The sequence below is a fragment of the Ambystoma mexicanum genome, chromosome 1p (assembly GCF_040938575.1).
Source record: "Ambystoma mexicanum isolate Mex_15411 chromosome 1p, UKY_AmexF1_1, whole genome shotgun sequence".
NCBI lineage: Eukaryota > Metazoa > Chordata > Amphibia > Caudata > Ambystomatidae > Ambystoma > Ambystoma mexicanum.
The window spans coordinates 878,498,170-878,509,486 of record NC_090921.1 but is presented as its reverse complement, the minus strand read 5'-3'; the positions used below and the strand labels follow the sequence as shown (position 1 = coordinate 878,509,486).

The window sequence follows — 11,317 nt, the reverse complement described above, 5'->3', positions numbered from 1 at the left end:
ATGCTTCATGTGTTTGCTATCCATGTGATGTCTGTGTGTGCGTGTGTGTGTGTGTTATGTGCCTCTGACATGTGCACTCATGTTTGTTTTTCCAGATTACAGATTATGATGCAATGGAGCCAGAGGATGGCGATGTCATTCCAGACACGGGATTGCTATTACATCAGCAACCTGGCACAAGTGGGGGTTGTGGGGTGGTAGACCACAAGAACCCACTTGTGCTCCAGACCATCGTGTCCAGGGCTGGCAATCAGTCTAGCTCTGATGATCACTCTGACAACAATGTTGAGTTGGATGTGCGTCATGTCCATTCGTCGACAGTGAGTGATCCTGATGTGGACGATCTTCTGTCCGCGACACCTGCACTGAGGGACCAGACAGTGTTGGAACCTCCTCCTGTGGTGGATTGAGACGCACAGTCACACTCCACAGCAGTTGCTGATGTGCCTAGGGCATCATGTCAATGGAGGGATGTAGTCCTGCAGCCAATCTAATCCAGCGAGGACCACAGCTCCTTGGGCCATGCGGGTGTCAAGTCCGGCAACACAGTGGCCGTGCACCACCAGGGTATACTGTGTGGGAGCAATCCATGTATGCCAATTCAGAAGAACAGGGGGCAGCTATTGATAAGATCGCTCAGAGCATGGAACGTGTGGCCCAATCCGTGCTCCCCCCTGCTGGGCAGGTGGAGCTCCAGCAGCGGGCAGCACAGTCAACAGCCCGCTCACTCAGGCTGGGCCTGGCGGCTTCAGACAGGGCACGCCGGGCTGAAATGGTGTCTCTGCGTCAAGCACTTGCCACTCACACAGAGACACACATGGAGGCCCTGAGGGATGACCATCAATCCCTCAGATCTACTCTGGGTGTGCTCAACATGTCCCAGAGGCAGCGGTCAGAGGAGAGGTTGGAGCCGCTTGAGAATACCATCTCGGCTGAGCTACGTGCATGCCGGAAGGTCCTCCAGATGTCATGCAAGGCAATGCAGGCAGATCTCCATGTTACACGTGCTACCTTGCAAGAGGAAGCATGATATCACGTGAGGTGCTGCATGCTGACCTTTGTGCCATCGCCACACAGGGCCGGGCTTACCAGTCCCGCATACTTGCTGCCGTCGAGGGGCAAGCTGTGCATAGGCATGGTCAGGGTACTGTGCCACCTCCACCTTCTGATTTCCATCCAGAAGGTGAGCAGGGCGACGACTTATCTCCCACACAGGTCGGCCCGTGCAGGCGTTGAGCCCATGGAGTTTTTTTTTATCTCAACATCATCGCATGTGCTTGTTGAGGTGCACCTTGTACCTCCCCCCTCCTGGGTGCCGCCCCGGGTCATATGTGGCCATTTTCTATTTTATTAGTATAATATTGTTTGTCTATTGTAAATTCATGTGACGGTTTGGTGCTTTGTGGCTTTTGAAAGCATCCACTGTCTGTTCCAGCTGGGCCCATTCAAGCTTGTCGCGTGTATTTGTTTGTGGCTTGGGGTCCAGACACATATGCCACTCCTGCTTCCCCTTTCCATGGGCTTGCAAGGATGGTTCGGTGTGACAATAATTTACACAAGGGCATTGGACTTTCGTCATATCCGTGGCCTGTCTGCTGCTGTACTACTTGTGTTTACACCCCTAGTGGGGATTATGGATGTTTTCTCCAAGGCATGTCTGCAATCAATTTTTCCGGAGTGCATTTTTGAACTTTCCATTTATTGAAGTTGATTGTGATGTATTTTCATGTCTTGCCTGTATATGTGATTGATGCACCTCATGCTGTAGATGGTAGCCTGCACCCTTTAGCTGTCAAAGTCATACTGATGGTGGGAGGGGGCTGGGTGGTGACAATGTCAAGTTGGTACGTGTTGAGTTCAGCCCGTGGGGATTGCGGCAAAGGAGCATGCATTAGGAATGTGACCCAAGAAGCACAACTCATGGTCCAGTCCCCACCTGAGATGTCCGCCTATACTACTACTCTGCTCCGGTCCGTTTGGAAGGCACGTTGTATCTGTCTTCCCTCTTGGACTTCGCTGCTGACTGACGGCACAGTTTTCCTACTGGACTACAGCTCTTTTACTTGTTTTTCACACTCTGGTAGCTTTAGTCCCTGTTTTTCTTCCTGCTATTGCCCTTGTTGCAGATCTGTCTGTCCGTCTCTCGGGCAGTTATTTCCACGTACCCTTACACTGCCTCGGTTTGCCTCAGTACACTTCTGTTCCACAGCATCTCCCTCTCGCTCCTCCTGTCTTTCATCTATTACATCCATACCTTTATGTTGACTTTGGCCTTTTACCAATGCTATTCAACTGTTGTGGCTCTTAACTTGCTGTCAGCTGTTTCCGGCTATCTCGCATTCACTGTGCCTTTCCAGACTTGTGCTGTCTCTGCCTTTCTTCGTTCACGCTATCAAGGATTGATTGGGTTTCAGCCTCCTTGGTTATTTTCTACTCAAGTTACAGCTCTACCCATCAGTTGTGGCATCCTCATTGATTATTGTGTACTCAAATTCCGACCTATCCTGTTGAACCATTGTTCAAGTGTGCTACCTTGGTAGTTCTTCTATCATTCAGCTTGGACATGGGTTTGGCCATATTCTGCAACTTCAAGTCATCTACTGGAGACTCTTCCAGGGTTTTTTTGAGAGTTTTTTTTCCCTGGTTTGGGGGTTTGGCTCCTTGGAGTTCTCTGCGATTTGGTATTTTTACCAGTCAAGGAGGCCTCTGAGGGGGCTGGACCCTATTTAAATGGAAGGAAGAACAAAGAAACCAAGGGGAAGGGGGATCCTGATGCCAGGTAGACTAGAAGGAAGAAGTCGACCGACCCCAGACATAGTTCTTCTCAAGGTCATGGTGATGAGGAAATGAGGGAGGGGCTTTTGTTATCTGACAGTACGCTTGGGCTACAATGATTGGGCACTCTCTGACATTGTCAATCTGGGATACTATGTACATGATGTGTTCTGATGGTCAATGGTTGTTCCTGTGTTGGGTTTACTTTTCAGGTGTCAGGGGATTGGTGTGGTTTGACACACTGGGGTGTCCACATGGCCAATATTTACATGTGATGTGTACAGGACACTGAGGGTCACTTCATTTCACATGCATGTATTGAGTGCATGTCCCTACTTACACACACACTTACACACTGCACCACCACACATACAACCACCCTTCCATGCCCACACATGCACACAGTTTTCCTTTTCTGCCATGCTGTGTCCCTGCAGCGCATGATCACTTACCATTTGGGGATTGTGTACATGTGTCACAGGGTTATTTGTGGTGCTTTACCTTTTTATATGATGCTCAAGGTGTATCCCCAACAGGCATTCTGTCTTTTGTTGATGGTACCGCTGGTGGCATGCATTTGTGTATGACTTTGTATGTGTGGAAGTTTGTTGGTCAGTCATTTCATCTGATTCCATGTCAGGTGTGATTGTCTCAGGCCTCTTTCCATTTATCACGTGGCACTTTGAATCTGATTTGTCATGTGTTGTGCTTTTGGTTGGCTCTTTGCTGTTGCATGCCATGTCATGGTGTGGCCGACGAGGGTGATGGGGGTTGGGAGGGTTTGGGTGACATACCAGTGATTTTCATGCCCTGTTTTGCAGGGGGGTGGTGTGGTATGCACCTTGCATGTGTTCCTTTTGGTCACCCAGGATTGGTTATGTTAAAGTGGCTAGGGATGCACACAATGTGGCACTTCCATGGAAACATTCTCAGGGTGGCAAGGTTGTGACAGTGGACTGTCTCTTTGTCATCATCGATTGTCACCTGGTATGTGCCAGGCCTGTGTGCACTCAGCAGGGTGGGAGTTTAGGTGAAAAATGTGGCCACAAACTTGGTCCGGGCTGCCTCGCCTCATGCCCTTTCCCCTCCCATGAGCAGTGCCTGTGCCTGTGGTTGGGGATGTGGGGGCACCACCATGTCCACCGGTACGCACCACCATGTTGCAACATTGTGCAGGACACATGCTGCCACAATGATCCTGCACACTACTGAGGGTGCATATAGTAGCTGCCCGCCAGAGCAGTCAAGGGAGCTGAAGCGTGACTTGAGCACTACGAATGTGCACTCCATATGCCCCTGGTTGAAATATGGGCTGCATTGTATGTTACCTGGGGTGGTGTGGTGGGGTTCCATATTGGCGTCATCAAGTGGTTGCTCAGAGGGTAGGCACTGTCCCCTGGGGAGGTGAGGATGGTTGTCATAAGTTGGGTTTGTGTATTTGTCTGTGTGTGACATGCATACATGTGCACAGACATTTGTACTCATCAATGAGCCATGTGTTGCCATACTTCCCAGCTTCCAGGTCCCAGCTCAGGGACGGACATTTTGTATATGAAACTGTCATGGGTAGACCCAGGATGGGTTTGCATAGACAGAGGTGATGATTCCATGGGCATCACATACAACCTGTACATTAATGGAATGGCAGTGCTTGCAGTTGTGGTAGATGTTCTCGGTGGCCCTAGGTGGACATAGGGCCACATGTGTGCAATCTATGGCACCAAGCACTTTGGGGAAGTGTGCCACCCTCTAAAAGTCCTGAACCACGGCCTGCCTTTCTGCGGGTGTTATGGGCATGTATAAGTGCCTGCGGACTGAGGGGCACGCAGTCATGATTGCCAACACCTGGTGTAGGCAGCGTGACTGCGTGGGCTGTGAGACACCCCCAACTATGGCAGTTATCCGCTGAAATGACCCAGGGGCCAAAAAATGCAGGACATTCAGCACCTTTTCCAAGGGGCTCACTACTTGGGAGCACAAGGTGGGTGATGTGAGGTCATCCTCCCACTCAGTGAACAGGTCCAGGGTGATATGAGGTGGAAACCTATACCTGCCATAGACCTGGCCATCAGGCATCCCAAAAAAGGCTGGTGCTGGGCAAAAAAATGCAGGGCCTGGCTATTCTCCTCCTCCTGCGTGTCCCACGATCAAGCTGCGAGAAATGGGACATTCATCATAGCTGTATATACGTGTTTGCTTTTTGCACACACTTTTATACTGCGCTGGGACACTTCCACATGCCTTCGTGTGCCTGTGTGTGTCATTTGCGCGGGTTTCCCCTTTTCGATTCCATGAATACGTGTGTAGTTCGCGAGCGGGTGGGCGTTCCATGTATTTCCCTGCAGTACTTCCCCAGTTAGGCCCTCATTTTCATGTGTCATTCCCCATTCCGCGTGTTCCACCCCTTTTTTGGTGTGTGCGCTACACATTGTGCGCTTTCACTGTGCACGTGGCGCACAGCATTTGGGATGTCGCAGTGACGTGTGCGCCCGTGTGCGCCACGTGCACTTTCGGTGCAGCTCCCTGGGAAAACACACGCACAGACTTCCATGAATCGCTTGCCTGCGAATCGCACACGTGCGCTGGATTTTTCACGCTTGCGCCACCGAATTCGGCACACAATTGTTCCATGAATCAGCCTCTCAGGTACCTGTTTGATGCAGATGTAGTGAGCAATTATCATGTACACATTTCGACACTGTCCCATTGTGCCTACTTTAGGCCTAAAGCCCAGTTGGATTGGGGGATACAATTTTGTTGGTTGTAACCCACTCTTCTAGTTTGCAGAGTAGGCATTTCTCAAATATTTTGAAACTGGTGTTTAAAAGGGATATCAGCCAGTATGCTTGTGTTTTTTTTCCATATCCTTTTTTATAAATTGGTACAAAGAATGCTCTTCTCCATTCCCTTAGTATAGCGTTTGTACTCAGTATCACATTAAACAATATTGTTAATATTGGACTGCACAAATCACCATTATCTTGATAGAACTCGGCCGGTATTCCATCACTGCCAGGGGCACACCTTCTTTTTGCATTTTGGATAGCTTTTGTCACCTTTGCAAATGACAAGTTAACTTCCCCCTTTACTTTGGGGAGAATGTATAACATTATTATTTTCCCCTCCCTGTGCTTGGTAAACCTTACTAAAGTGGTCCACCTATATGTGACCTTGAATACACACTCCAATCCCACTGATTGCTCACTGTATACACGGCGCCCATTAACTTCCTTTTGGAAATTGCATGAATCATTATTTTTGCTTACTATCTCTAGCCTGTCCCATGCTTGCTTGTCCAGCTCTATTTTGCATGTTCTAATCTGTTCTTTATACTTTCCCCTTGCCCGAACTGTCTCCCTCTTTGAGGGCTCTGTTTTTTTAAGCAGGCTTAGTAGATTTGCCTTTGCCAGTCTACACTCTTTGTTAAGCCATCCCGCCTTAGGCCCCTTATTCACTTTAGACAAGCAGCTCCCCATACATCCTTCTTCGATGTTTCCCATCAGGTGCATGAAGGTTTGTACTATTACCACTGGGTTAGTATCCGTGTTCAACAATGCCTCAATGAGCACCATATTGTTTTTCACTATCTTTTTGCACAACATGCCTTTTTTAGAATTATTCCATGTCAATCTTTAGTAGTATTACCTTCACCGGCAATTTCTGTAATGTGATCAAATTGATTACCTCTCAGCTTAGTACCTGGCCATTTCATGACTAGTGTCTAATTCTTCACCAATCCCCCAAGTATTAGCAGAGAACAGGAAATAATCTATAGACGACCTCGATCTTGTACTCCTGAAGGGGATTGCACCAGGATTGTCCCTGTCAAATCTACCATTGGTTGATCTAAATCCTGACTCCATCATCCAATTCCACAAGCAAAGCCCAGCACCACACATCCTCTTATTCATCATTTGTGGTGGAGGGATTCCCAGTACCCTATCTTTATTCTAGTCAAAAGACCTTTGGTTGGGTCATTACCCATTTTCAGGTTAAGGGCCCCGCCACACACACAATCATTACATCTTTATCTCTTGTTTGTTTTCGTAGACTTCCAATCACTTCTTTCAGGGCTTCAATAGGAGCTAAGCCATCTTCCTCTGAGGGGCTATTATAGATGTTAATAAGATACACTGGGAGTACTTTGATAAATGTTTCTCTTTCCTCAATGATCTCAAAAGTACGAGAGCCTTTCACCAAGATTTCCAGACCACCATAGTGCCTCCCCATTAGCCCCGTTTTTGCCTTTACCTTATAGACCATATACCCATCAAAGACCATTTCCTCTTCTTCCCATGTCTCTTGTAAGAGGATAATAATCACAAAGCCATTCAATTTCTCTGTTTTAGCATTGTCGGTTAGTTTCCCCTTGGAGCCCACTATATTCCATGACAATATTGACACAATTTCTACACAATCAATCACACTCATGCACCCTGACTGCCAATCTATGGTGGATTTTAATGAGGATCACCCTGATTTTACAGGCCCTGATACTGTTAGTTCACCTTCCTGGGATTTTGGAAGCGCAACTCTAGTGTTACATTGTAAGAGGATTTGCCCGTGGTTAATCCAATTCTTCAATGGTCAATAGGGAGTCAAATCTGTTGGATACCACAATATGATTTTGCACCACATACTCTTTGGCATCCCTTCTCTTTAAAATTTGCATCTCGTGGGCTCTAGCAAATCTCTTCCCATTCAAATATTTATTGGAGGAATCCCTCCAAAATTGGAAACCAAGCTTGGGTCAAGATAAAAATATGCCACCGGAACCATCCTATACGAGAACCTGAGGCATAGATTAGGTTTGAGGCTTTTATATAGGATTCCACTTCCGGGGAATCAAAAGAAACAATAATACAATCACCCTCGATAGATTTGTTTGTACCTCCAATCCATTCTGGCAATTAATATAGATCTAATCATAGAAAGTGGGGTAATCCAGCAGAGGCTGTAGGCTGCAGAAGCCAAAAAAGCTATGTGAGTATTGGCTGCTGCAGCCTGACCAATGGAAGCAGCCAAGGCCTGCTTGAAATCGGGAACTGAGGGTCAGGAACCAATCTTCTCTTCTCTCAGTTCTTATGCCAGAAGCACAGACCAGTGGAGAGGAGCCAGCTCACTGAGGACAGGTAAGCAAAAACCTTTCTCCCCCACCCCTTTACACAAACAATGAGACTAGCGGGGAAGAGGCAGGGGATTTTGCTCCCCATCCTCGTTGCCAATGCAACTCATGTTGGGGCCACCAGGGACTTTGTGCCCTGCTGGCTTTGTTGTTTCTTAAGCCCCCCTTACCCCTGCTGACCAGGGGTCATTGGTGCAAAAAGCCTCCACATGATGATATATGATATTTTATTTCTATCGCGCTTGTACACAAGTGTTTCAGAGCGCGACAAGGCAAGGGGGTGTACAGGGGAGAATAAAACAGCGATCTTACTAGGCCCAGTGACATTGAGAATGCGCAAGTGCATGGGAGAGGGGGAGGGGAAAAGTGAATGGAAGGGGGGAGAAGTGGAAAGTGCAAAGCGAGAAACAGATAAATAACAATAAATAAATAATAAAGGCAACAAAGAGTTTTAGTGCAGCCTGCAATTTGCAAGTGCTAGGTTTAAGGCAGCAGACAGGGTAGGTCTGATAAGTGCAGGAAGAAAAAGGGGGGCTGTATAGGTACATATACAGGCTAGAATGCAAGGGGGGGCGGAGGCAGTGCGGGAGGGTGGCAGGGTAAGCAGGTACCTGGGCCCGAAGGACAGAGTGTGGCCAGGTGCACAATGCCAAGAGAGAACAGAGCAGCAGGGGACAAGGGGAGCGAAGGCAGAAGAAAAGAGGAAGGTCTTGAGGAGCTTCCGGAACCGGAGATGGTTCTCCTCAGGTTTTAGAGTGGCAGGGAGGCTGTTCCAGAGGGAGGCCCCAGCCGAAGACAGAGATCTACCCGCAGCTTGTTTCTTTGAAAAACTATTGACACGGAGGGAGTTAGAGGTAGAGGAGCGAAGAGCTCGAGAGGGCAGGTATTTGCGGAGGGATAGCTGAAGGTATTTTGGACCCAGGCACCAGAAAGCCTTGTGGATGCTGGGGGCTGCTGCACCTACTGGGAGCTGTCCCCATCTTCCTTTGAAAGCTAAATCACACAAAACATCCAGGATAATTTGCTCCCCAGTGGCCTGGCTATCAATGCCCTCCACCTCGCTTCACCAACACAAGATGAAGCCACCAGGGATTTTGCTCCCCGACGTCCAGCCCATTGCTTCGCCCCCAATGTTACAGCCCCAAACTGATGAGGCTGCTGCACTGACTGACAGCAGCCTCCCTCTTCCTCATCCGCCACCAACCATATGAGGTCACCCGGGGGACTTTTCTCCCCGGGGCCTTGCCATATGTGCCCCCCACTCCACACATAATAAGGCCACTGTGGGGCTTTGTTACCCAGTGGCCTTGCCACCAATGCACCCCCAACACAAGATAAATCTGCTGGGGGACAATGCCACTCTGGCAGCCTCATGTGTGGAGGGTGGGCGCTTTGACGCTGTGGTCACAGGGTGATGAAAGCCCCCCCAACGGCCATCTCACATGTAGGGTGGTGGGCACTTATGGTGATATCACTGTGGAGGACAAAGGAAGATGAGGGCTGCTGCAAGTAGGTGCAGCAGCCCCCATTGTTTGGGGGTCAAATTATTATGGCCATCAGTGCACAAATCCCAGTGGCCTTGGTCAGTGTTAGGCATTGGGGTTTGATGCAGAATTTCCCCAGCCAGCTACGTATGTCTGGGGAGTGTAAAGGCAGGTGCTGGGCCTATTTTGTAAGTACTGAAGCATGGGTGAGAAGGCAGGCAGGCATGGGCCCCAGCCCTTCCAGATGCCCAGAGCATTTGCATCGTATGGTGACTCTCCTCCACACCTGATGACGCGCCCAGGGGACTTTGATCCTCGGTTGCCTTGGTATCCATGAACCCCCCCTAACACATGAGTCTACCAGGGCATTGTGTGGGCGGTGGGAGCACTGGTGGCGAGTTTACCGTGGAGCAAAGCCCCCTGGTGACCACATTGTGCACGTGGGGTGCACTCACCATGTGCAGCAGAGGCTCGAGGCATCTGGAAGTGTGGGAGAATGCCTGTCTGCATGCCCTTACACCCTCACTTAGCAGTGCTTGCAGAACAGGCCTGGCACCTGCTTTATGCTCCTAACTCATACTTACCTGGCAGGGGAGCATCTGTGATCAAAAAAGCAGATCTCTCAGGGTGACTCTCATTTGTTGCAATTGGGAAGTGCTGAACCTTGCATTGTCCCTAAATGCAGGATATCTGACTACATATTTCTGGTGGTGGGGGACTGCATTTACACTCTTCACTGATGTATTAGTTTGAGAAAGTTTGCATGTGTTGCAGAGAAAAAGAGCAAGCAATCACGTTGGATGGAAACCCAGCCCCTTGCCATTTACCAGCCTTTGTTTTGCTGCAGTGTAGGCAAAGAGTCAAAGTGGATAGCACTGATCTGGTCTAAGTATCATGTCCAGAGCATCCATTTGAGGATGGGTGAACTGCTCAGACTCCTAAGCTCAGACTTGCGCTGTACCCAGGGATGGGAAGGCCCAGTGTGCCATAATATTAGGTGCTTATGTTCTTCTCAAAGCCACCCTCCCCAGGCCCTGTTTTCACCAAGAGTGGGTGTTAATCCCTTCAGCCTTAAAATGTCCCAGCCAACGCCATGGAGTTGGGGGTACATCTATGCTGGGGATGAGCCTATGCTGAGGCCTCTGGGGAGGAATGTCCCCCACAGGTTCAACCGCCTCCACTCCATAATTGAGGCAGCCTGGAGATTGTTCTCTCAAGTGGCCTTGAGAAAGGTTCAAACTCCACCCCACATAAATGAGGGTTCTGGGTGACTGACATCAATCCATTAAGGTAAACCCAGGTTGGTGTATGTGTTTCTGAAAGTTCATTTGATAGGTACATTGTTGGTATGGCATTTTGTGGGCACTGCATTCCTAACTATCGTTTTATCCTCATGATGTCTTTTCTTATGTTCTTCTGAAACACGTTGTGACTAGGAGGAACACAGAGATCTGGCATGGCATAGTATGGGTCTAATTTATGCAGCTAGCCTGCAACCCTGTTGCTAAATACCTGGTGCATGACTCAAATTACCCTATTCTAGAGCTATGGTGCCACCAGGAGTCAATGCAGTGTTATACGAACAGGCCCAGTGTGATCTGGTTTATTTTATTTTAAGGGACATTATCCAGAATTCTGTTATGGCTTTGGTCTTCCACTCTTCCTTATGAAGACAAAGCTGAATTGAAGTATTGTTGTCATTCAACATCTGAAGTTCAATTAATTGGCCATTAGATACACATGTATATTGAAAATGAGGGATTATATGGCTGTGGAAGCCTATCTGAAGTATTTGTAAGACCTGATCTGCTGCAGGAAATGGAGCAGATTGATGTGCAACTGAGGGTCGTGGATAAAGTGTAAATGTATTTTTTATGCCAAACATTGGTATACCCTACTCTCCTCTGAAACATGACCCTTTTACTTTTCAGTG

At 48.5% G+C, this 11,317-nt stretch overlaps 1 non-coding gene across 1 annotated transcript; it reads left to right on the top strand.

The window, feature by feature from the left end:
* The first annotated feature begins 9,960 nt into the window (after positions 1–9,960).
* LOC138462737 (U1 spliceosomal RNA) lies at positions 9,961–10,121 on the top strand. The gene has a single exon (XR_011265335.1). It is a non-coding gene; the product is annotated as a U1 spliceosomal RNA (small nuclear RNA).
* The last annotated feature ends 1,196 nt before the right edge of the window (positions 10,122–11,317 follow it).